Below are 23,498 nucleotides of genomic sequence, written 5' to 3'. Positions count from 1 at the left end.
CTTCTAATCCCAGTGGCTCTGGAGGCTGAGGCAGGAGGATGGAGAGTTCAAAGGCAGCCTCAGCAAAAGCAAGGCATTAAGCAACTCAGTGAGACCCTGTCTCTAAGTAAAATACAAAATAGGGCTGGGGATGTGGCTCATGGTCAAGTGCCCCTGAGTTCAATCCCGGGTACCCCTTAAAAAAAAAAAGACAACAGTGATTTATTCAGGAAATCTATACATTTGTGATGTTAATTCATGTTGTAAAGACTCTGAAGTCCTACGTGGATGACACAAGTTTCCTAAATTTCATTGACCATTATTACGTAACCTAGTAACTTTCCCCGGATATATGGAAAATAAGGCTTGATGGGTTCTGCAGACACATCTCTTCCCATTCTGCACCTTGTCAGGTCACTCATGTATTTCTCAACCTGCAGCTTTGGGCTGTGCTGTGATTTTTATTTTAGTTCTTCTGCTTTGTTTTATTCCTCTGTGACACTCATCTCAGCTTTAAGGTACTAAACTTGACCTCTAGTCCGGTCATTGTGTAGCCATCACTGTGCATGAGAAGCTTTTCTAAATACCGAGTGCCAAACACCTGTACTCGGAGTCCTCACTAAATCTGGTCTGTCATAACTAAAATCACCCTTCCTAATAATTGTGTATTTGATTATCTCACTTTCTTGTTGAATTGTAAGCTCCATAGACCTGCATGTTGAACTGTCGGCATCAATATTTGGTTCCAGTATCTCATACAGTTCTTAGCATATCAAAAGTGCTAAAAATGTCAGGTGCGCCAGCCTCAGCAACTTAGTAAGACCCTGTATCAAAATAAAAAAGAAAAAGGGCTGGGGATGTGACTCAGTGATTGAGTGTGTCTGGGTTCAATTCTTAGTACCAAAAAAAAAAAAGGAGGGGGATAAGTAGGTATTTAATAACTTAAAATGAATATCTTGAACCACTAGTCTTAAGAACCATTTGGGGAGAATATAAAATTTAAGAAAGCCTCAGATTCTCAGTTAATTATTGTGCTTTGACATGAGTGAGGTGCATTAGCCTATACAAATTACTTCATTTTACTTCATTTTACTCTATTTTAATTCCCCTTGCCTAATCTTGAGGTCATAGTCTATTTCACCAAGTAAAGTCTGATGTGTCGGACTTCAGAAATTCCAACACCCTGTTCTACTTGGTGTTAATTCCATAATATACTCATCTTTTCCAAAAATTCTGCACAATGTTCACTTTATATTTCCATTTAAATAATTTTGCATTGAAATGTTCATATACTACACCTGAGAATTTCACTGCTCTCAAACTACTTAGATGCTACCTGTAGTGCTTCCAAGTGACTATCAGACTTGAGGATAGTTCCTGATTCTTACTCTTGTTCTAATATTCAGGGAAAGTACATTTGGGGTCTAAGTGACTCTGAAAAGACATTCTGGATTGTGGCTTCCCTCCTGAGAGGCATCATCTGCATGTAGCATATTTAGGAAAGCTGGTGTTTCTTAAATAAACTGATGGTGCTGCTATGGAGTGGGATGGTGGCTGATGTCCACAGCAGTCTTCATTCTTGGAATAGTTTGGAAACTCTGAGACATCCTCTAAAAGTCTACTGATAGCACTTCAGTTTCTCTGGACCATATCTGACATTGATCTACCTCACAGGTAAACATATTCATTCACTCAATAAATGTGAGCACAGACTGATCATGGTGCTAGGGTTGCATGGAGCACAGGTGACTCAACTTTTTTTTAATATTTTTTAATCACCAATGAACTTTTATTTTACTTATTTATATGTGGTGCTGAGAAATGAACCCAGTGTCTCACACATGCTAGGTAAGCTCTCTACCACTGAGCTACAACCTCAGCCCCTGTGAGTCAACTTTTAAAAGGATGGTTACAGAGATTGCAAAAAGAGAAAAGCTATAGCAATGTGTATGATGTTATACTCCATGTAAGAATGGCATGGGAAAAGGTGAGTTGACAATTGGCAATTAACGTTCTAAAATTGCAATTTAAAATAATACTGTCCTTTATCAAGGAGCAAAGCCGTACATGTGTTTGAGAGTCAGTAGAAACCTTCTACCTTTGGAATGGTCTCTTTATTGCTTGCCAGTAGTTATATCCACAAATTTACCTCTGTATGGTGAGAAGCATTTTCTAGAATATTTTTATAGGATTTAGAGAAAGATGCTATTGTCTGTGAACTACTTGGAACCCTAGTCTCACAATTGGATATGAAAATCAAATTGACTTAAAAGTCAAATAACCAAACAATAATGAACCATAATTAAGACAAGTATAAAGTATAATGTAGAAAAATGAATTAAATAAATTGAGATAAAATGCATTGAATTGCTAAGAGTCACTATTTCTTCTTAGCGCTCTTAAAAATTTTCAAAATTGTGTAATAATGACAAGGAATTATATGTTTTAAGTTAAAAGTGTATGTACAAAATTTAAATAGTTACAACTTTATAATTATAGAAAATATATAGTACTTGTTTTTTTTTTTTAAATCAATCAGGGTGAATTGCTCAGAGTCAACATAGAGGACCAGCCATAATGTGAGGCATTATCTCAACTGTCACTAGGACTCATTCTTTCACATTAAGGACCAGTAAAGAGGATAAACATTTGAGCAAAAATATCCTGAGAGCATCCTTTAACTGCTTGTGAATTCCTCCTCACCCTTTCCCTACCCCCTACACACACACACACACACACACACACACACACACACACACTCTCTCTTTCTGTGTCTGCCCCTACTATGTCATACAAACCTCTCGTTCATTTATCTTGTGCAGCATCTCTACAGACTTGTCCATAAAACTACCTTCCTCATCTTTTGAACCACTCTCTTGGCACACATAAACACACTCCGAAACACGCAATTTGCACCCATAATGATAAGGCCTGCTGCTGTTGGTGGCCGTATACATATGCACGCAGGCTATAATCTCTCACTATGAAGCCATCCTTTCATTTAGTATAAATAATAATGGAAAATGATTTACCCTATTTATTCCCCTTATTCATATTTTATTTATTATTGTAATTAGCTGATGCATATCAGAAAAATGGAGTGCTGCTTGCATTTTCTATGGATAGATTTCTGCTTCTGCCAATTACCTTTCAGCTACCCTCCCGTTAATAAGTTTGACCAAAAAAAAAAAAAATAATAAGGGTTGGGTGAAAATCAGAATCTCTGTACTATCTATGCACACCTATTAAAATTATTCCCAAAAATATTATAAAAAAATAAGAAATGGAGGAAAAGGAAAAGTGGAAGGAAGGATGTGAGGAAGAGAACATCATGGAAGAGGGAAAGAAAAAGCAAAGTGTGTGGTTTTAAGGACTGAAAGACAACAAACCCTCATACATTAATGATAACAATCATTATGTCTGCTTTTGTGTGTGCCTGATGATCTATAGCCATCCGTTCTCAGTATTGAGGTATATTGTTAATTAGGGCTCGTGCACCTCCAAGTCAATTAAATTTGTTTTATTAATGCATAATTCAATATTGTTATGTATAACGGAACCCTTAAAAGGATTTTAAAATTCTTTCTTCTGATGTGGCCTGAAATATTTCAAGGAAACACCCACTGTCAAGTGAGTGAAAATGAATAATTATGGGAGCCCTAACACCCCACAGTTGAGCAGACAAGACAGCTGCTATTATTAAGCACTGCAAATTGAAAGTATGGATTCTATCATTACCAGAACAAAGACAGTGCTGGGATAATTATGGAAACGCTATAGCTTCCATTTTTTTGCTAATGTTTTTGGTAGAATATTTAAAAGGTTAAGACAGAGAGCTCAATTTCTTTATCTTGTTACCCGCTTAGATGATTGCATTTTTTTCTACTGATTGTAGTCATAACAGAGCTTACAATCCCTGCGACATCACGATAAGAAAGCACGGATTTGGGCAAGAAATTAAATGATAATAAACATAGCGTGGACGCAGTGGGGGTGATATTGTTTAATGTCAGTGGTGACTGAAACTACCTTCTAGATGACTGAAGCTTTGTTGGCCTCGTCTGTTTATATTAATTTCTCCCTTTCAAAGGCCATTATCTTAAATTGCATGTTATATAACTTGTGCCGCCTCCCTCCAGCCTACGGACCTGCTTCGAAAGCAACTTGATGATGCATCGTGTAGGGGGAAAAAAAAAAGATTCTTAGGCTCAGCATCCAAAGAGATTACCATCTTGAGACTGTAATGGGAATGGATTAAACTTTGTACCATTTCCTTTTGTCACGTGCATTGAATCCCGTTGTGCTATTTTCTATGCTCCTTTCAATCTTTGTCACGAAATAATGATCTCTGAAAAGTGCGAGCATTGCTTAGGCCACCCTGGCCTGGTTTTAACCCAGCCAGGATCTTACAGTTTGATGGGTTTCTGAATTCTCCGATCCCTGAGAAAACAAAGCAAGAGGACAGGGACAAACCCACCCAACAAATGACAGAACACGAAAAAGGTCATTATTCTTTGGCTCAGCCAGGCTTAACAAGGACATCGTGATTTTCATGCTGATCTCATGCCAAAAAATTAAAAGGGAAGGGGAGGTGTCGCAACATAAATCCAATCTTCTGACAGCAATCGCACCCCTCTGCAGGAGTGGGGAAAAGCAGCTTTCGTACCAGGGCCTGCGTTCTCAGTGCAACTTCAGGGCCCCAGCAATCGCAGACGCTCAGGGGTCAGAATTTTCACATTTCCACCACCTTGGAGAATGAGATGGAGTCATTCAAACATCCATGGCATCTGCAGACTTTGATATTGCTTCAATTGACCAACGCCAGGAGAGAAAACACAAACACGCCTATTAAGAAGGAGAATAAGAGAATCACTTGCTCAGAACTTGATTTTGTTTTGATCTCTAGAGAGTCTTTGATGTTGGGAGAGCTGCTGCATGCAATGCACAGTTTTCAGTACTTTGGTTGCATGCAAATTAAACTCATTTGGTTGAAGTTGGAAAGTAAAATATTTTTGCTACTTTTTTTTTTTATATAGGGATTTCAAGTAACTCCATGACCACCAATAAATAACTAATTTACTCAAATAAAATCCATAAAATTTGCCACATTCAAATATGCAGAGATTTAAAAAGAAAGAAAAAGGAAAAAAAAAACTGTGTGCTTTTACTTAGCTGAAACTTAAGCTTTTTATTGTATGTCTTTAAGTGGCAACATGGCTTGAGCTATACCATGCCTGTTTTATTTTAAGAATGATTCATTTGTAAGCACATCGTTTTCAAGTAATTGCATAGAGTATAGTATTAGGGATCAGGAAATCTGATAAAGGTAATAAAATCTTGGATGTGTGAGTTTTGTTCACCTCAGGGCATCAGAGCATTATACCAGTTTTAGCCTGTGTTCCTTTCTCAGTAGCCTTCAGAAATAATCCATGAAGCTGTAGTTGGAACGTAAGTCACTGCTGAAGAAGAACTGCTGAATGTTGCTGAAGAGTCCACTTATATGCTGGTTGATTTACAATCAACTCAAAATGTTGTTCTGTGTCTGGTTGGGTCATTTTTATCCTGTTTCAGGCACCAGAATCTCCCATGTGCTGCCACAAAGAAAGAAACCAACTGATATTTTAAATATAGGTAGAGATACTGATAAAGATATAAACATAGATCTTAGACCAATCATCTAAACTAGAAGATAGGAAATATCTTTTTTTGCAATCAAAATAGAGTATGAAAACAATTGTAATTAAAATGGACATCTCTCAACCTTACAATTAAAATTGCTCATTATACTCCACTAGTTTTTGTTACTATACATGGCAACTATTTGGACCCCTGTAGCATATATTTTCAAATGTTATGATCCTATATAACACTGGGACTTTTTTCTTGGTGCATGGACTGCCCTGGTTCATCAGGGTTATCTGGAAATAGAAATAAATCAATGCATAGATACTCCCAGTGTTTTCATTTAATAGTCCTTGCTCTTGAGAAATCTCTGTAACGTGTAATGATATATTAAGACTTACTAATCCTTGATTAAAAAAAAGAGTGTTAATCTTATATTATTCTAAAACAAGAAAATTTTCTTAAAAAAGATTATTTAGTTTACATTATATCTATGCCTGGAGTTATGCAAATAAAAAATACCAAATAAACAACTCTTTAGAAACAATTGTGTCTGAACTATGGAGAGGTGGAAATTGTTGATAAACAAATGCTTTCTCAATTTATAATGGGATTATATCCCATCCAGTACACCTATCACAAATTAGAAACACCAGAGTTGAAAACGCATTTAATACAGCTATCCTACCACACAGTACAGTTTAGATTCCTCATGATTGAGTGGAACTGTGCCTTGCTGCCATTGCCTAGCTTTGCAAGAAAGTATCTAATCACGAATCACTAGCCTTAAAAAGAGCAACATTCAAAGTGTGGTTTACCTGGAATGGATATCACTTTTGCACTGTTGTAAAGTTGGAAATTTATAAGTGGAGGCAGCATAATTCTGGGACCGTTTTTATTCATTCATTCATTCATTCATTCATTCATTTTTACTTTCTTTTTTAAATTGATCTTATTTTTTAACATACACATAATAATTTTAAACTTTATTGAAATTTATTTTTAATTTATTTTATTTTTTAGCATTCATACAACAGAATGCATTACAATTCTTATTACACATATATAGAGCACAATTCTTCATATCTCTCTTTGTATATAAAGTATGAACTCTAGATAGGGCAGAGGGATGGGAGGGAAAGAGAGGGGGCAGGGGGTTAGCAATGACAGTGAAATGTGGTGGACATTATTATCCTAAGTATATGTATGAAGACATGAATTGGACCGTTTGTATTTAAAAAGATGATTACAAAAACAATATGCCATGTTAAACATTGATAAGTTGACTAAGCTGTTGTCATTTGGAATCACGGTTTAATTGTCTTTCAGAACTGGTAAAAAATAGCAATGAGGGTAGTACTGGCTACTTTGGGAAGTTTTAGAATTTCATGGGGGACATTTTTTTGGTTACACTATGATGAGTGTGCTGAGGATTTAGTGACTGTGACTGCTAAGTGGCCTGAAAATGCTTAGCTGGTCCTGTATAACTTTTGTGTCTCCTTTCAGACATTTCAGTGCAGGCATCATATGGAATTTTATATTTTCTCCCATTTGCAAATAATTTTAATAAAATTATTTTCCATTTAGATCTTGAAGTTATTAAATCTAGAATATTGCATTGAGCTTTAAAAATTACATTGTTGCTACTTCTTTCATCTATTAATTTCATTCAGAAAAGGAAAGAAGTAGATGAATGGATAAAGAAAATACAGTATATATACACAATGGAATATTACTCAGCATTAAAGAAGAATAAAATCATGGCATTTGCAGGTAGATGGTTGGAGTTGGAGAATATAATGCTAAGTGAAGTAAGCCCATCTAAAAAAAACCAAATGCCTAATGTTTTCTCTGATATGTGGATGCTGATTCATAATGGGGATGGGTGGGAGCATGGGAGAAATGGAGGAACTTTAGATAGGGCAAAGGGGAGGGAGGGGAAGGGAGGAGCCATGGGGGTAGGAGAGATGGTGGAATGAGATGGACATCATTACCCTAAGTACATGTATGAAGACAGGAATGGTGTGACTCTACTTTCTGTTCAACCAGAAACATGAAAAACTATGCTCTATATTATACTATGAATTTAATCGCATTCTGCTGTCATATATAACACCTCAGAATAAATAAAATTTTAAAAATAAGAAAAAAGAATATAGTACAAAATTATATATATATATACATACATATATATATATATTAATCTGATAGAGCTGAGATCCACAGGGTGAGAAATGGAGACTGTGTCATGGTACAGAAAAGTAAAAGACTGAACCTTGGAAACTCCTAAAGTGTAATGTGTCCAAAAAAGTGCAATTATGTCCACTTATGACATGCGAAAGTCGCTGATATCATATTTTGGTGTTCAACTTTAGTTTAATGTCCTTAGCTTTCTTGGTGAACTAGGGAGATGAATGTTGACTTCAGTAATACTTTCAGTAATTTCTAAAAGAAAAGTTTAGAACTGCCCAGGGAAAAGTTTTCTTCTCCTATTGGTTCATGCTCGTTTTTGTTGTGTATATTGGTGGTGGTAGTTTAGAATGCCCTTTGGACCCTCCTAAGAATTATTCAAGACATTTCCAAGTGAAACTCTCTAAAGTTTAAGCAACATCTAACATCAGTCTAGAAATCCTTGCTTTAACTGCCGTAACTTCCAAGTATTTACATTCCTTTGTATTTTAGCCCATCTGGGCTGTCTGAGTGAAGTCCTGCCCAAAAATGTGACCTTTGAATAAGCTTCAAATACTCAGTGGGCCAGTTGGAACAAATGTTCACAAGCATCAAAGAACCCTCTTTTTAGAGAAGGATCAAGATGAAGGCGCATGTTACCATCCCTAGTGGGATTTTGTCCATCTTCTTAATAATTCAATCATATGCATAATTATAAAACCTAAAATGCACTCACCTTTCTGTCCCTTTCACTTTATGAAGCAAACATTGACATCTAGGTGTATACTACAGAATTATCTTCAAAGAACATCCTTTTATCAGTTTCGTCTTCTCTAAAGCTGGAGGATGATTAATGCAGATAAAATGTAAATCAACAGAAATCATCTTATTAATTAAAATCCCAAACTGAGCAGCATAAATAAGATTGTTTCTAGATAGTGGCTTATTGCTAATCTTCCCACAAATAGAAATATGTATGAATATAGGGAGTGCTCCATAACTTGTTGCTTGAAAGAATGAGTAAAGTGATTCATAAATGAATTTATCTCTGGGATGTTGGAAATACTAATTAAAACTCCATTTTAGAAATACAAGTTAGGCTAAAACATTAAGAGGGTTCCAAATATGTTTTTTCGTAGAGAAAGAACATCGCTAACAACAGTAATATTGTATATACATAATTATAAAATGCAAGTGTATTTAGTGCTTTCTATGTGTGCCAAGTGCTATTATTCAGACTCTATGTATTAACTCACTCCATTTTCATGAACCCTCTGTGAATGATTTCCCCCATTGTACTAAGAGTCTTGTAAGTGACTTTCCCTAGGTCACATATGAGTTTGGAATGCATTTACCATGGAAATTTGGTTGACTGAAGTAATGAATGAGAAGATTAGGTGTATTAGTAAAAATTCAGAATTATAGATTTGTCACAGTCAAGATTCTTGCAGTTAAATACAGAGCTTACCCAGGCTAAAAAAAAAAAGAAAGAAAGAAAGCCGGGGGCGGGGGGGAGGTTCATCTTTCTCACTAAAAATGATTCTCCCCACTCTTCAAGTGGGCTTATAACCACCCTCCCTCACCTTTCATTCCCCCATGAAGAGGGCATTTCAATCTCCTTCTTTTTATTGAGATTTATGTTTTGTATGGCTCTCCATGTACCTATGCACAGTAAAGAATATGTCTCTATTCTCCTCTTACTATCTATTGTCAGTTTCTTTCAGTAGACTTAATTATCAAACCTTCAGAGGAAAAGCTAGAACAATAACAAAACCAACAAAATCACAAGCCTTAGCTTCAGTTTTCACGCAGTGAAATCCAGACCTAAATCCAGACTCAAGACTGATTCTGGATGTGATAAGACTACTCAGGAGACCAAATTATACACTGATGAAAACAGGGTCAATTCCAGCAGATAACCATGGCCACATGAATTGTCCTACCCACCGTGAGCAAAGAAGAGTTCTACCTAAACATAGAGGTCAGATCTCTAGTACCAAGGAGCCATCTCTACCAGGTAGTACAGGATAAACCCTGAACATTCTTGTTCTCTCTCTTGCAAGCAGTTTGGATTTTCTGAATTACAATCATTTTAGACTAGGCTTAAGGATGCCATTGTGACCCTATTTGAGTATTTGCTAGGCTTCCTCCATTAAAAAAAAATTGCAGATATCTCAGGGTATAGTTTTTATGGCATGGTCCTCTCATCTTTTTATTCTAATTTTCAGTAGTTTTATCATTAGAAAATGACCTTTCATTGGTGTGCATGTGCTTATTTACATGAGTCTATATGATGCAGGAACTCTAACTTGATAATTGACAAGAACTTTCTGTAAACAAAAGCATATAAGAGGAGGAGACAGGTGTCAGGAACTGGGATGGGATCAGACAGAAAGTGCAAGAAGTATACTAACAGGGAAGGAGGTGATGAATGTCTGTCACAAATACCGCTGGTATCACCTCCTGTGAAGACTAGTGTGACTATAGGTGTCAGGCCAGTGAAAACACAGATCAAAAGGTATGTCTGTGAACTTAGCATAGTGAGGGATTGCCAATAACCAATCCATTGGAATTAGGAAAACCAAGCACAAGCAACTTATCAAAATAACTGCATTCAGTTGTTCGAGTGGCAGAGTTCACATCTCTAGAGAGTACTGCATATGTTAGTCACAACCAATTTATACATTTGTTGTTAATTTATGACTTATAATAGCATATTCAAAGGAAGAGGAGATGCCACTTTCAAATTTATGTAAAGAAGATAAAGTGGTACTGTTATGGTTTGGATGTGAGGTGACCCCAAAGCTCATGTGTGAGACAATGCAAGAAGATTCAGAGGAGAAATGACTGGGTTGTAAGAGTCTTAACCCAATCAGTGATTTAATCCCCTGATAGGGATTAATTGAGTAGTAACTGAAGTGGTGGGGTATGGCTGGAGGAGGTGGGAATTGGGGCAGGACTTTGGGTACATATTTGTATCTGGCAAGTAGAGATCGATCTCTCTCTCTCTCTCTCTCTCTCTCTCTCTCTCTCTCTCTCTCTCTCTCTCTCTCTCTCTCCTCTCTCTCCTTCCTGATCAACATATGAGCTATGTGAGCTGCTTCCCTTTGCCACACTCATCTGCCATGAGCCCTGAGGAATGGAATCTGCTGTCTGTGGATTGAGACCTCTGAAAATGTGAGCCTCCAAATAAACTTTTCCTCCTTTAAATTTGTTCTGCTCAGACCTTTTAGTCACAGCAGAAAAAAAAAAGATGACTAAAACAGGTACCAGTTATCATTTTTTGTACAGGTACAATGCAAATGTGATTGAAGGCCACACAGAAAACTGGATGACCTTAACCTCTCATCAATATTAACAGCTGTACTTTTAAAGGATAGACAAGGTGCTGTGTACTGAGTGGGAAGTCAGGTATTAAATCTTTGGGCCCTAAAGAATTCTTCCCCTAGCTATAAGAAACAACACGTGGTAGCTCATCATTTTTTTAAAAATAGTTTCCTGAACCTACAACTAAATTTTCATTTTCATAATAAAAACTGTTTCTCTCTGAGAATTTTATGCAAAATTCTAAAGACACCCTATACATTTCTCTCGTTCATATGCTCCATCTTTCTATCCCCCTACTTCACTCTCTCTCCTTGCAGTAGAATTTTTATTTTGAATTTTGTTAAAGCATGTATGTGATTTGTAGAATAGAGACTAAGGAGAGAAAGAGCGCTCCCAAGAGTGCATGTTTTAGTAATTGGGCTTGAGATACGAAGGAATGCAGGTACAAGATGGTTCCAACATCAGGACTTGAACATGGTTCCTACCATCCCTATACCGAGATTGAATAATCAGTGATTTACTTTTCATTGATCATTTGCCATTTCAAGTTCAAAAATAAAGGTGAGAGAAAATTCCTCCATCTTGTCGGTCATGCTGGGCTTGGACATGTGCATTTTCCCGAGAGAGGCATGCAGCAGGTGTGAGAGCCTGGGGCTATTGCTGTCGGCAGTTGATTACTCTCTGTGTAATTTGAAAAGCTCTCTATTCCCACAGCTTTATGTAATATATCAACAGTAATAGATTCATAATCATTATTCAGCCTACTGGAGGTTTGGCCACTGTGACAGGTGTCTTCTCAATTTCATGTTGTGGGCTCTCGGTTCTTTCCCCTTCCCTCTGGAAAATATCTTATAGAAAAATCAAACCTTAATGTAGCTGCTAGAATATTTGCTTCCAGTGGTGACACTGGTTGTCAATCTGTAATTCCAAATGAGTAGTTAACTAACCATAATGAAACAAATACACGAGCACCATGGTAGCTTATTTTATTCATGGTAGCTTATTTTATTCTCACTCAATATTATGGCAAAGATTACTAGATGGTGTGCAGTTAAAATCTAGACTGTGCTTTGTTTTGAATATTTGGGATGTTCTATTTTTTTTTTCCGGAGAGGTTATATACATAAAGGCATTATTTTGTCTTAGAGTCTTAGAAATTATACCTTACAACTTTTTTTTTTGGTGGGAGGGTCATAGATTTTGGTCTGGATAGTAATTATAACATAATCCATTAGGCCCAACAATAACCCCAAGGCAGAAAACATTGAATCCCCATACTACCTACAATGACTCCTATAAGGGAAAGTCCAAAAATACTCCGCACTTCATGTTTTTAATCTCTCATCCCATGAATTCTGGCAGTCAGAAAGGAAATAACTATTTCCTGTGTTGATTGTTTAGTTTCTTAAGAAAATCTTCAGTGTAAGACACATATGGATTTATTAATACTAACTCAGCTTTAAAATTACCTTTGAGATATTTCCTTTGCCATTAGGATTCCTTTATATTTGATTTTTAAGTATTGAACATGAAGCTTATTTCATCTATTTGCTGCCACTGCTTTGTTTTCTTTGTATCTTTAATATATTCCACTAATTACTTCTTTTAAATAATTCTGAGAATATTAGAAGCCTGCATGGAAAATAATGAGTTATACATCACACATACACACACACACACACACACACACACACACACACACACAGGAGGAGAGAGACAGAGAGAAAGAGAGATATCCACATAAAGAGGTTTTTCCCAGATAAAGTTTTGTTTTGTTTTTCATTTTTGCCTTTTTAGTTTATCATCAGATCACTCAGAGAGCACAGGTTGAAAGCTTTTTTTTAAGACACATACTAATATATTTTATTTTCTCTGTATATTTTATCTGTAAACTTCAAATTGAAAGCTTAAAAAAAATCTGTCTTCCTCACTTGAATTGGAATGCTTCTTGAAGAGCTTACAACATTTTTTTTCCTAATTTGCATGTTTTCTTATTGCTCTGACAGTAAGTGGGAGGTGAGCTGGAAAGAACTGAAAAATACATGCTTGGGTATGGGTGAGTCTAGGATTTCCATCAGCACTTCCATTTTCTACCATCTGAGATCAATTTCTTATAATGACATTGAATAAAAACCTGTTAATGCATCACTTATAAGCTCGATAGCTCCCTAGATTCTACCAAGTATATCTTCCATTGACTTTCATTTATCTTTTCCCCTATTAGGAAGTATGTTTAGCTGTATTAACTTGTTAAATGATACTTAAGAAACATTCTGAGTCAGTTTGTTCCACAGCTTGGCTATTGGGAATTGAGCTGCTATAAACTTTGATGTGGACACATCAAAATAGTATGTGATTTTAAGTCCTTTGGGCATATGCTTAGGAGTGGAATAACTGGGTCAAGTGGTGGTTCCATTCCAAGTTTTCTGAGGAATCTCCATACTACTTTCCAGAGTAGTTGCACCAATTTGCAGTCCCACCAGCAGTGAACCTTTTTCCATACATTGAATTGTGTTTTGTATGTATCAAAGTTCCTGGGTCCCTGGTTCTGAATGAATGCCACTGGCACCTCTTAAAAAAAAAAAAAGACTACAAATCACCCAGAGTATAGAGAGGGAAAGCATTTGCCAAAACTAGATCAAAGGTAGTTTTCCTAGAGGTCAATAAAGACATCCTGATTGCAAATGCCAGTTTCTTCATTGAAATCCCATGAAAACTTCAGCAAAGTACTTAATCTTCTCAAAACTTCTTTCACATCTGTGAAACAGGCATAATAATACGACCTATCATTAGCATGAGGGTTTAGTGCAAAGTTAGTGAGTGGTGAGGAGGTATAACTACTTTATACAATAAGTACGCACAGCATTTAGAGAAGTCACACTCGGTGCATTAAGAGGGTGGATCCACTTCACTTTCTCTGGCACAAGGAGGGGAGAGTTTATTTTCATTTTAAAGAATGCTCCAACAATAAGCCTGAGCTAAAATGAAATATAGAGCTCCACCCACAGAAGGCTACAAGAAAGTCTGAGTGGACCTTTGTGGTGAGTAATGAGGATGTAGACCCAAAATCAGAGATGCTGTTCTCTAGATGAACAGGGAACCCATCTAACTAGAAGATTTCATGTCTTAGCCCAAGTTTTGAGATTACTGAAGGGGAAGTCAGAAGATTGCTAGGATAAATTGACAAATACAATGAAATTATTTGACAGAAAGTTCTTAAAGAAAAGAAAAAGGTCCAGTTGTTCTATTCTTTCCTCCACTGAGAATTCTAGCCAAACAGAGAAGGGTGGCTGTCATACCAGATTTAGAAACATATCTGTTAAGATTCCGAGTTCCACTATATTTGTTAAGATCTAACCATTAAACTCCAAAATGGCAGAAGGGGGTCTGATTGCATCCACTATCTGAAAGAGAACACTCTTGATCCAAGCTGGACTTAACCATTCAGGCTCGTTCTCATTCTATGGAGATTCCATCATCAATTGGATTTTTGATGTCCTCAGCCCATAATCTCCTTCTCCTTTTCTTCAGGGTGAAGTTACATCCTGCTTCAGCTTTTGGTGCTCAGCATTCTATCTTAAAATGAATACACCAGATTTTACAGTCTTCCAAAAGGACAAGCCACAATATAAGCATGTCTCATAGCTAATATGAAGGACCTCTTCCAATAAAATCCTAAGCTTGACTGTGATTTAAAGAACAGAAAAGAAAAGTCAGAATTGCAATAGTAAAACTTCAATGAAGCCAGGGACTCATGCACTGCCATGCCTTGACAAGGTAGTAGAAATTTACCAAAGTCATGCTCAATCTAAGGTTCCACGAATCTATAATTTCTTCTGTTTTTCTTTCTTTCTTTCTTTCTTTCTTTCTCTCTTTTTTTTTTTTTTTTTTTTTTTGGTACTTGGGATTGAACTCAGAGACACTGGACCCTTGGGCTATATTCCCAGCCTTATTTTGTATTTTATTTAGAGACGGGGTCTCACTGAGTTGCTTAGCACCTCACTTTTGCTGAGGCTGACTTTGAACTCACAATCCTCCTGTGCTGAGGGCCATTACCAAGTAGGAATGACGCATCGAAATTTCCTTGCCAAGCGTACCCCATGCTGCTTAGAGGACATTTGATGGGACATTGCATGCATGCTTTAATGAGGTGACCTTGCTCAAGGACCTAGGCGGATCCGGGTTTAGAGCTGATCAGGTTTGAGGAAGTAACCGGCTCCTTGAGTTTAAGGCGTTGCCAGTTTAAGATAATGGGTTTTAGGGAAGTTGGAAGTTGAAGATTATTGCTGGGATTAGGGTGTTCCTGCTGCTTGTTCCCGTTGAGTTCTCGTGAGATTAAAATGGGATTTGGAGATAGCCTCGTGGAGTAGGTGGTTTGTGCGGGAGACGGCAGAACGTGTTTGCCCCTGGACCTGTGTGGAGGCGGTGTGAGAGCTGGAATAAAGAATTGCTGTTTGAATCTACAAAGCTGTGTGGTGGCTCGTGATTCTGGTGCCAAGCCGAGACATTGGCCCTTGGCACTCCTGCCTCAGCCTGCAGATCTGCTGGGATTACAGAGGTGCACCCCTGCACATCTGGCTCATGAATCTATAATTTCTTACACCTATACAGAAGAAAGCGCAGGCTGGTTTCTGTCACAGCCAAGACCTTGTGTTATCAGCCATAATTTTCTTAGAAGTCAGTTGATATCTGTCTTTGTATAAATATATCAAAATAGATTCCACTGTCATGTGAAACTAAAAAGAACAAATACAAAAAAAAAAAAAAAAATGAAATGGATCTTTGCTCCAGCCAACTTTAAGGAGATTTGGGGTAACCTAAAAGTTTAGATTACAAAAAAAAAAAAAAAAAAAAAAAAAAACACTGATCAAAAGAAGAGGAAGAAAATAGATAATTAAAGAAAAGGAAAGGAAAACTAAAATGAACATTGCCTATTCAAAAGTGCAGAGAACTGCCCTTGCTATATTATAAGGTGATTTCTATGATTCAATGTGTGTTAGGTATATTATGTAGCAGTATTATTTTTTCTCTAAATTGAATTGCAGTCATTTTTTTTGAAAAAGGGGAAAAACCTTTATTATTTTTTTCCATTTTAGATTGAATAATTCAGTATAATGCCTGAAAAAGTGAAATCTAATCTCACATGACCTCTAAGGTCTTTTTGATCTCTACTCCTCAAGATGCTCAGAGTCTATGAAATGCTAATCATGCAACCCAAATCTGCCATGACCAAGTCGATTTCAGATTCCCATTGTCACCCAGCCTGTGGACTAGATGGATACGGGCTTCGTAGAGTGGTTTATAATTTATCTGGTTGTCTTTCTGTGCTTAATCCGTCTGTGGGAGTGACAGCTTGACATAATCACTAGCTTCCAATAAGTAATTCCATTCACTATCAGTTTTTAATTTTATTTCCCCATTCCTTTATTGATGCAGTAAAATGCTGGCTAATCTGTAGAGCCCTGACAAGCCCAGTGTTGTCAGTATTAATTTCACAGTGCTGCTTCTTCATGTTTGGTCCCATACAGTAATTAAAGAATATCATTATAAAGTTGAAATTAAGCTGAAAGTATAATCCTTGGCTTCAGTTTGCATGAAGCCACAGATGATTCATAGCCATCTTTATTCTTTACTTCACATAGCCAAGATATTCCTTTTCTAGTAAAATATTAAGTTGCATGCATTGCTTTGTTTCATAATTCTATGTTTCTTTGATTTTATAATGTGCAACTTCCCCCGAGAATCTATCTTATAGGCAGTTGGGAGTTATTCTTTTAACTTTACCAATAAGACTTACATTTGCTGAGAGCAATGGTTCTCAACATGTGGTCACTCCAGAAGCAGTATCAAAATCCCAGGCAATGATTTGCTAAATGCAAATTCTACCAAATCACAAACTCTGGGGGTGGGGCCCAACGATCTGTGTTTTAACAAGCCAAGTGACTTTGATGTATGCAAAAGTTGGAGAACTACTCATTTAGAGTTTTTTAAGCATTTCATATGCTACGCCTACTTTAACCCTCATGACAGCTTGCGGAGTGGCATCCATAATCCACAGTGAAGTTCAAGAACTGCTTAAATTCACAACACTGGTACACTGTAGATCCAAAGATTTAAAGCTGGAATTCTACAAAATTCTTTCTACCATGATGGATTTCAAAAATATTTCAAAGGACATATGTTCTTACCCCCTCCATAAATAAAATCAGATATTTCTGTTATTAAAGTGAAGCTTTATGAAGCACAAAGCCACATCCACTTATTCTGCCCTGACACACAAATCCCCCCCACCATACACACACCACAAATACAAATGCTGTAAGTTACTGCCATGGTGGGCAGTCAACCATCTGTTGGTGATTTTTTTTTTAATTGTAACATACAGGTTCTCCTTTTGATTCTACTAAATTCCTTGAATGCCATGCTAATGAATTTGAGCTTTAACTGTAAGTTAAGGATTCCTCCATCCTAAGCCATGCATTATTTTTATGGAAAGAGGACTAGAATTTTGTAAGAAAGCCACAATCTAAAAGGGACATATAGCATGGGGAGACATTTACTATGTCCCTCAGATATATGATATTCCTCTTCAAATGTCTAACAATTAATAAAACAGATATATATTTGTGTACACTCGATTCAGAATAATTTTATGTCATTATAAATTTTCTCAAGCAATAGATACTAAAAGTTCAACTACTAGCACAGAGGCATCTGCAGAATATTATTATGTTAAAAGGGAGATTCAGATTCACAATTTGATAATTTTTGATATATCTCTATTTTTGCTTCTCTATAATCTAATGATGGCCACGTCCTGCTGTCATCCAAATTCAGGATTTAATTTACCTTGACTATCAAAATAAATTAGGTGATTGTGTTAGCTTTCTCTCTCTAAAAAAAAAAATCTGAGATAATTAACTTAAAAGAGGAAAGGTTTTTTGTTTTGTTTTGTTTTAATTCATTATATTGGAAGTTCTAGTCCATGATCAATTGACCCTATTGATTGGGGTTGGGGTGAGGCAGCACATCACAGTGGGATTGCATATGCACTCATCTCATAGCCCAGAGGAAAAGAAAGAGGAAGAGCGTGGGGTCCCACACTCCCCTTCAAGGGCATGGCCTCACCGACCTAAAGACCATCCATTATGTTTCACCCCTTAAAAGTTTCCTTCTGATGCCACTACTCTGGGGACCAATCTTTTAATGCAAAGGCTTTTGGGGGCCATTTAAGATCCAGACTTTGTGAATGACCAAACAATTTATCATGGAAAATTGGATGTTTGTGATGAAAGAGGGCACTATTAATAATTATCCTGGGGTAGCTGTCATAAGGGCAACCCTATGGAAACAGGGACATGTGGCAATCCCAGCAGTGACCTCCTGTTTCCCTGCCCCTAGCATCTTCTGTTCTCACCCAACACACAAAACACTCCTGTTGGTTCACACATAACCCTAGTCATGTCATTTCTTAGTTCAAAGCTCTCTTTTTTCCCCAGCTCAATAAAATTAAGGGTTTTTACTCTGACATTTAAGATTATAGAGGATTTCAGGATTTCTATTTTAAATACAAATTTTCAAAAATTATTTTTTTCCTCCAGTCAGGATCAGCTACATGATTTTCCAAGTCCAGTTCTAAATGCAAATAAAAAAAAGCGGACACAAAAAAAATTGTTAAAAATTTCAAGATGATGACAACAGACCCTGGGGATCCACACGGTCCACACATCCATGGAATCTGGGGGCCGCCCATCAAACTGAGCCATCCCATTTCTCATTTTAATTCTGGGTTCTCCCACTTTGGTTCAGGCCGTCACCGAAACATATTTCTCTGAATTTCTTTTCTGTGAAATTCAACTTGTGCTATAAAGTGTGGTTTTTTTAGAAGACATTTCTTTCTATAAAGCACATCTTGATTCTGCCAGTTTGAAATAATGTTTTTTTTTTCCCTTAAGCCCTTCAATCCTAGTTTATTTGCATACTTCTCTTAGGTCACATTATCTCTTATACTACTTTAATCATCTTCACCACCTAGTTTCCGGTTCAGTTCAGTTATATAAACACGGTAAGAACTCCAAGAAAGTTTTCTGAAAGAATGCACTGATAAATTTTTAAAATTGATTTTCTTTTCAAATATGTAGAGTATCATCTGCCAATATTATTCATCCCAATTTTATCATAGATTTAAGTAATATTGCCTAAGTCCATTGTTTATTCCCACTAGGGGGAAATTCAGTTTGTGCTGAATTCACATACTACCTCAAATTCCCTTTGTTCTTGTGCTTCATGGAGAAGGGAAATGCAATTCACTAGGAACATATCAAGTGCCAAGCAATGTAATAGAAAGACCCACAACATTTATCTAACTTACCTGCTTGTAAAACCCATGCATTAACATATGTTATCTTTTAAATGAATAAACTAAGAATTAAGAGACAAAATTACGTGCCTCCAATCACACAGCTAGTGGCAGTTAGGATTCAGAACAATGTCTGCCTCTCTTCTGGACCTCTCACCACCCAACATTGCTTTCCAAAGGGTATCTATGTAAACCCCAGGTGGTACCAGAGTCACTGGTCTGAGGCTCTTTCTGTGGTTTGAATTCTTAAGTGACAAACTGAACCTTGCTTAGGAGTATATTTTTATTACAAATAGCAGAGTTTCAGACAATCATAAACAGCCACGCTTTAGCCAATTACAGGCAGTCAACTCATCACACTATGCCCCAGGATGACAAATGCCTGATAATAGAGTTTGAGTATAGATGCAGGAGGTCACTGCATCCTCAAATAAAGTTCAGCACCAAGCTGTAGCCAATCAGATGATTTTTTAACTTTGCTCCCATATTGGACCAGTAAAAGCTCTCTGCTCAAGCTGCCTGGTGGAGCTCTCTGAACCTCTGGTTCTGAGTGTCGCCCAAATCACGAATCATTTCTTTGCTTGCTCAAATAAACTCTGCTAAATTTAATTTGCTTGAAGTTGTTCTTTTAAAAGGACCAGTGATTAGGCATTTCCATAGAGGCATCCATTATTTCCCCTACATTTCAGATAAGAAGATGAGGTATTCTCAGTGTGTGGTCAGGAGAAGGCTGGGTGAGCTGGCAGGTTCCCATGCTTCCCTCACAATCTTGACCTTGTGCTTCATGGAGAAGGGAAATGCAATTTCCCTTCTTCTGGATATAACTGGATGAAACAGAACTTTATGCTAACCTCTGCAATGTTCTCTAGCCTCTAAATGTTTGTTGGCTAAAAAATGAATGAATGGAGACATTATAAATCTGTTGAGTTTCCATAGCTGATTCTAATGAGAAACTCACCTCTGCTAACAACTCCCGATGGAAATAAACACTCAGAGGCCATCCACCACCCATGACCAGCCTCCTTAGGCAAGGGCACTTTCCCTCCAGAACTCTCAAATCCTGTTTACAACATATGTTTAGCTTGGGGGTCTCTGGTGGTGCTAAAGTTCTTGCCTCTGCACCCAGCTTCATAATCCTTATCTGCTTAGTAACTGTGTAACTCCAAATGTTGCCCTTAGAATCAATGAAGGATCATTTGCATTTGAGAATTAGAAAAATAGCTGAAAGCTCAGGAGACAGACCAAAAATTGTTATCAGTAGCTATTAGAGGTTCACTGAAGGGCAATTACTCCAGATGAACGTGGGGGTCTGAGGTCCATGGAAAATGAGAATGGGTCAGTACAGAGGAAGAGTTATGTATGCCCGCTGACTAATTAGAAACCTCCCTTCCTAAATACGAGGAGGTTCTTGCGAGCTAAAGAGTGACCTAGAGGTAAAGGGAGCTTTTAACTTGTACTTCAGAGAGGTCCCCCTCCGCTGTTCTCTTCAGGTCCCAGGCTTATTCCTAAGGCAGATCACAGAGATAGCAGAAAGATCAGCGAAAGACCATTTCTTCCCTAATGTTCAACACAGATCCATCCTTTGTTGATTCAGCTCTAAAGTAAAAATTCTCTGAAGTATTTTCAATTCCCAAAATAGTGAATGCAAAATGGGGTGGTAGAAAAGATCATAGGTTTGGGATTCAGTTCAAATACTGATCAACTTGCACTGACCTTGGACATGTGACTTGACTTTTCTGAGCTTCAGATCTCTATGAAAATTCTCATCCAATCAAATTTGTATGTGATTAACCAATGGCTCTTGGTGACTCCTCTTGGTTGCACCCCTACCATAACTAATAACCAACACTATAACACATCTCAGAATTTGCCTGATAATAGAGTTTGAGTATAGATGACTTTTTTTCCCACATTTTCTGTTGTTTAATCTACTTTTCAATATTGGGAACATATACATCCCCATAGGTTCAACATATGTTCCACAGCATTTTTAATACATGCTCATTATTCCAAATTAAATTAATTTAACTTTTTTTTTCATGCAGAAGAGTAAACTTTGCTTCAAAAGGCAAAGTAAATACTCACTAATGTAAACAGTTCTCCAAGCAGGACATATAAATGATCAAGTGGTATATGTAAAGATGCTCAATGTCACTAATAATCAGGGAAATATAAATCAGAGTAACAATGAGATATTACCTGTCACTTCATACCTGTTAGAATAGACACTGTTAAAAAGAAAAAAAAATAAGGGCTGATATTGTGGCTCAGTGGCAGAGCGCTTGCCTAGCACATGGGAGGCACTGGGTTTGATCCTCAGCACCACATAAAAATAAATACATAGAATAAAAAGTTACCCCCCCCCAAAAAAAGCGCCTGTCTTTAAAAAAAAGATAATGACAAGTATTGGTGAGAATGTAAAGAAACTTTATCCTTATGCACTGTCGATGGGATTGTAAATGGTGCAGCCATTATGAAGAATAGTATGAAAGTGCCTCAAAAATTATAAATAGAACTGTCATGGGATCCATCAAGCCTCCTTCTGGGAATTTATCCAAAAGAATTAAAAATGAGATCTTGAATAAATATTTGCAGGCTTATATTTATTGCAGTATTATTCATAAAACCAACAGCTAAAAGCAACCTAAATGTCCACTAAGGATGAATGGGTGAAGAAAATATGGTATATACATGCAAAGGAGTATTACTCAGCCTTGAAGAATAAGGAAATTCTGCAATGTGTAGCAACATGGGTACACTTTGAAGATATCTTTCAAAGTGAAGGAAGGCATAAGGAGAAGTATTGCAAAATTTCACTTACATGAAGTATCTAAAGTAGTTAAGCTCATAGAAATAAAAAGTAAATTGATAGTTCTGAGGAGCTGGAGAAAGAGGAAATGGAATGTTGTTGCTCAGTGGGTACAGAGCTTTGGTCACTGCACATGAAAAAGTTCCAGAGAGCTCAGTACAATATTGTGCATATAGTTAACACTACACTGGATGCTTTAAATATGTTACCAGCATAGATTTACTGAATAACTTATTGCAATAAAAATAATATGTTATCACAATAAAGACTATATTCATTAATGTTCTATTGCTAATCTTGATTGCTTGTAAATCTTCTTCCATTGAGTACTTTTATAAAAAATCTTAAGGAATGAAATATTTTCAATGCATTGCTATTTAATACCCTAGGACTAAAAAAAGTGATTAGCACTTGCCTCCAAAACAGTGGTTCTTGACCTAAGTATCACAACAGTCCAACTAGAAAATGAGCCAAAAGTAGTGGACTGTGCTGAGGAAAAAATTAGCTGGGGTGGGGGGTGATATCTCCATTACATCTCTCACTGGTTCTTTGAGTAAGTAATTTGGATTTGGGGTACTTTCATTTACTCAGATATAAAATGAAGATAATAACAATGCTTCTCTCGCTGCATTATTATAATGAAGAAATGAGATAATACATCTAATACACCTGGCTCAGCCTGTATCCCTATTATTGTTACTGCATACTCACAATGGGTGAAGAAGACACATTGCAAATAACTCTGTGTGCACATGTGTGTGTACACGTTTGTGTTTCTACATAGCAGCATGAGCTAACTGCTGCTAGAGTCCAAATAACTATTCAATGATTCATTTTGTTGATTTTAAATATGTTTTCAAAGTGGGTCATAGGTTGCTAATCTCTTCATCCACAAATTAAAATATACTTTAAAGAGAGATTACGTATGTTTCCCCTATGGTTTTCTCCTCTCCTCATTCTCACTCTAATAGTTAGTAGGGTAGATTTTCTGTAAACATTTTTTGAATGAATACATATTTATAAATTGAAATTCTGCAAAATAAAGCATTTCAAGGGTTTCATCAAAAGATAGCGAAATTTGTGCATGTCTAGCCAGGCATTTCCAATTCAGAACACCTTATACTGAACAGTGACGTGACATTTGCCTTCTGAGGGATCCACTGGAGGAGACAGTTTCTATTTTATAGAATTTAAGCATTCAGGAGGATTAAAAGGGGACCCGCAGTTCATGTA

The 23,498-nt window shown here is 36.9% G+C and overlaps 1 long non-coding RNA gene across 4 annotated transcripts in view; it reads right to left on the bottom strand.

The window, feature by feature from the left end:
* Positions 1 to 3,484: 3,484 nt before the first annotated feature.
* Positions 3,485 to 23,498, bottom strand: part of LOC110598061 (uncharacterized) — a 95,529-nt gene continuing 75,515 nt past the window's right edge. For 3 of the 4 annotated variants that reach the window (XR_013440399.1, XR_013440402.1, XR_013440401.1), the window contains 3 exons: positions 8,507 to 8,609; positions 5,340 to 5,570; positions 3,485 to 4,824 (listed from right to left, as the gene is read on the bottom strand). This is a non-coding gene — a long non-coding RNA (uncharacterized LOC110598061). The remainder of the gene's footprint in view (positions 4,825 to 5,339; positions 5,571 to 8,506; positions 8,610 to 23,498) is intronic. The other variant, XR_013440400.1, reaches the window with a different exon arrangement.

The sequence above is a fragment of the Ictidomys tridecemlineatus genome, chromosome 6 (genome assembly GCF_052094955.1).
Source record: "Ictidomys tridecemlineatus isolate mIctTri1 chromosome 6, mIctTri1.hap1, whole genome shotgun sequence".
Lineage (NCBI taxonomy): Eukaryota > Metazoa > Chordata > Mammalia > Rodentia > Sciuridae > Ictidomys > Ictidomys tridecemlineatus.
Note: the sequence above shows the minus strand (reverse complement) of the source record. Positions and strands in the feature narration are given on the sequence as shown.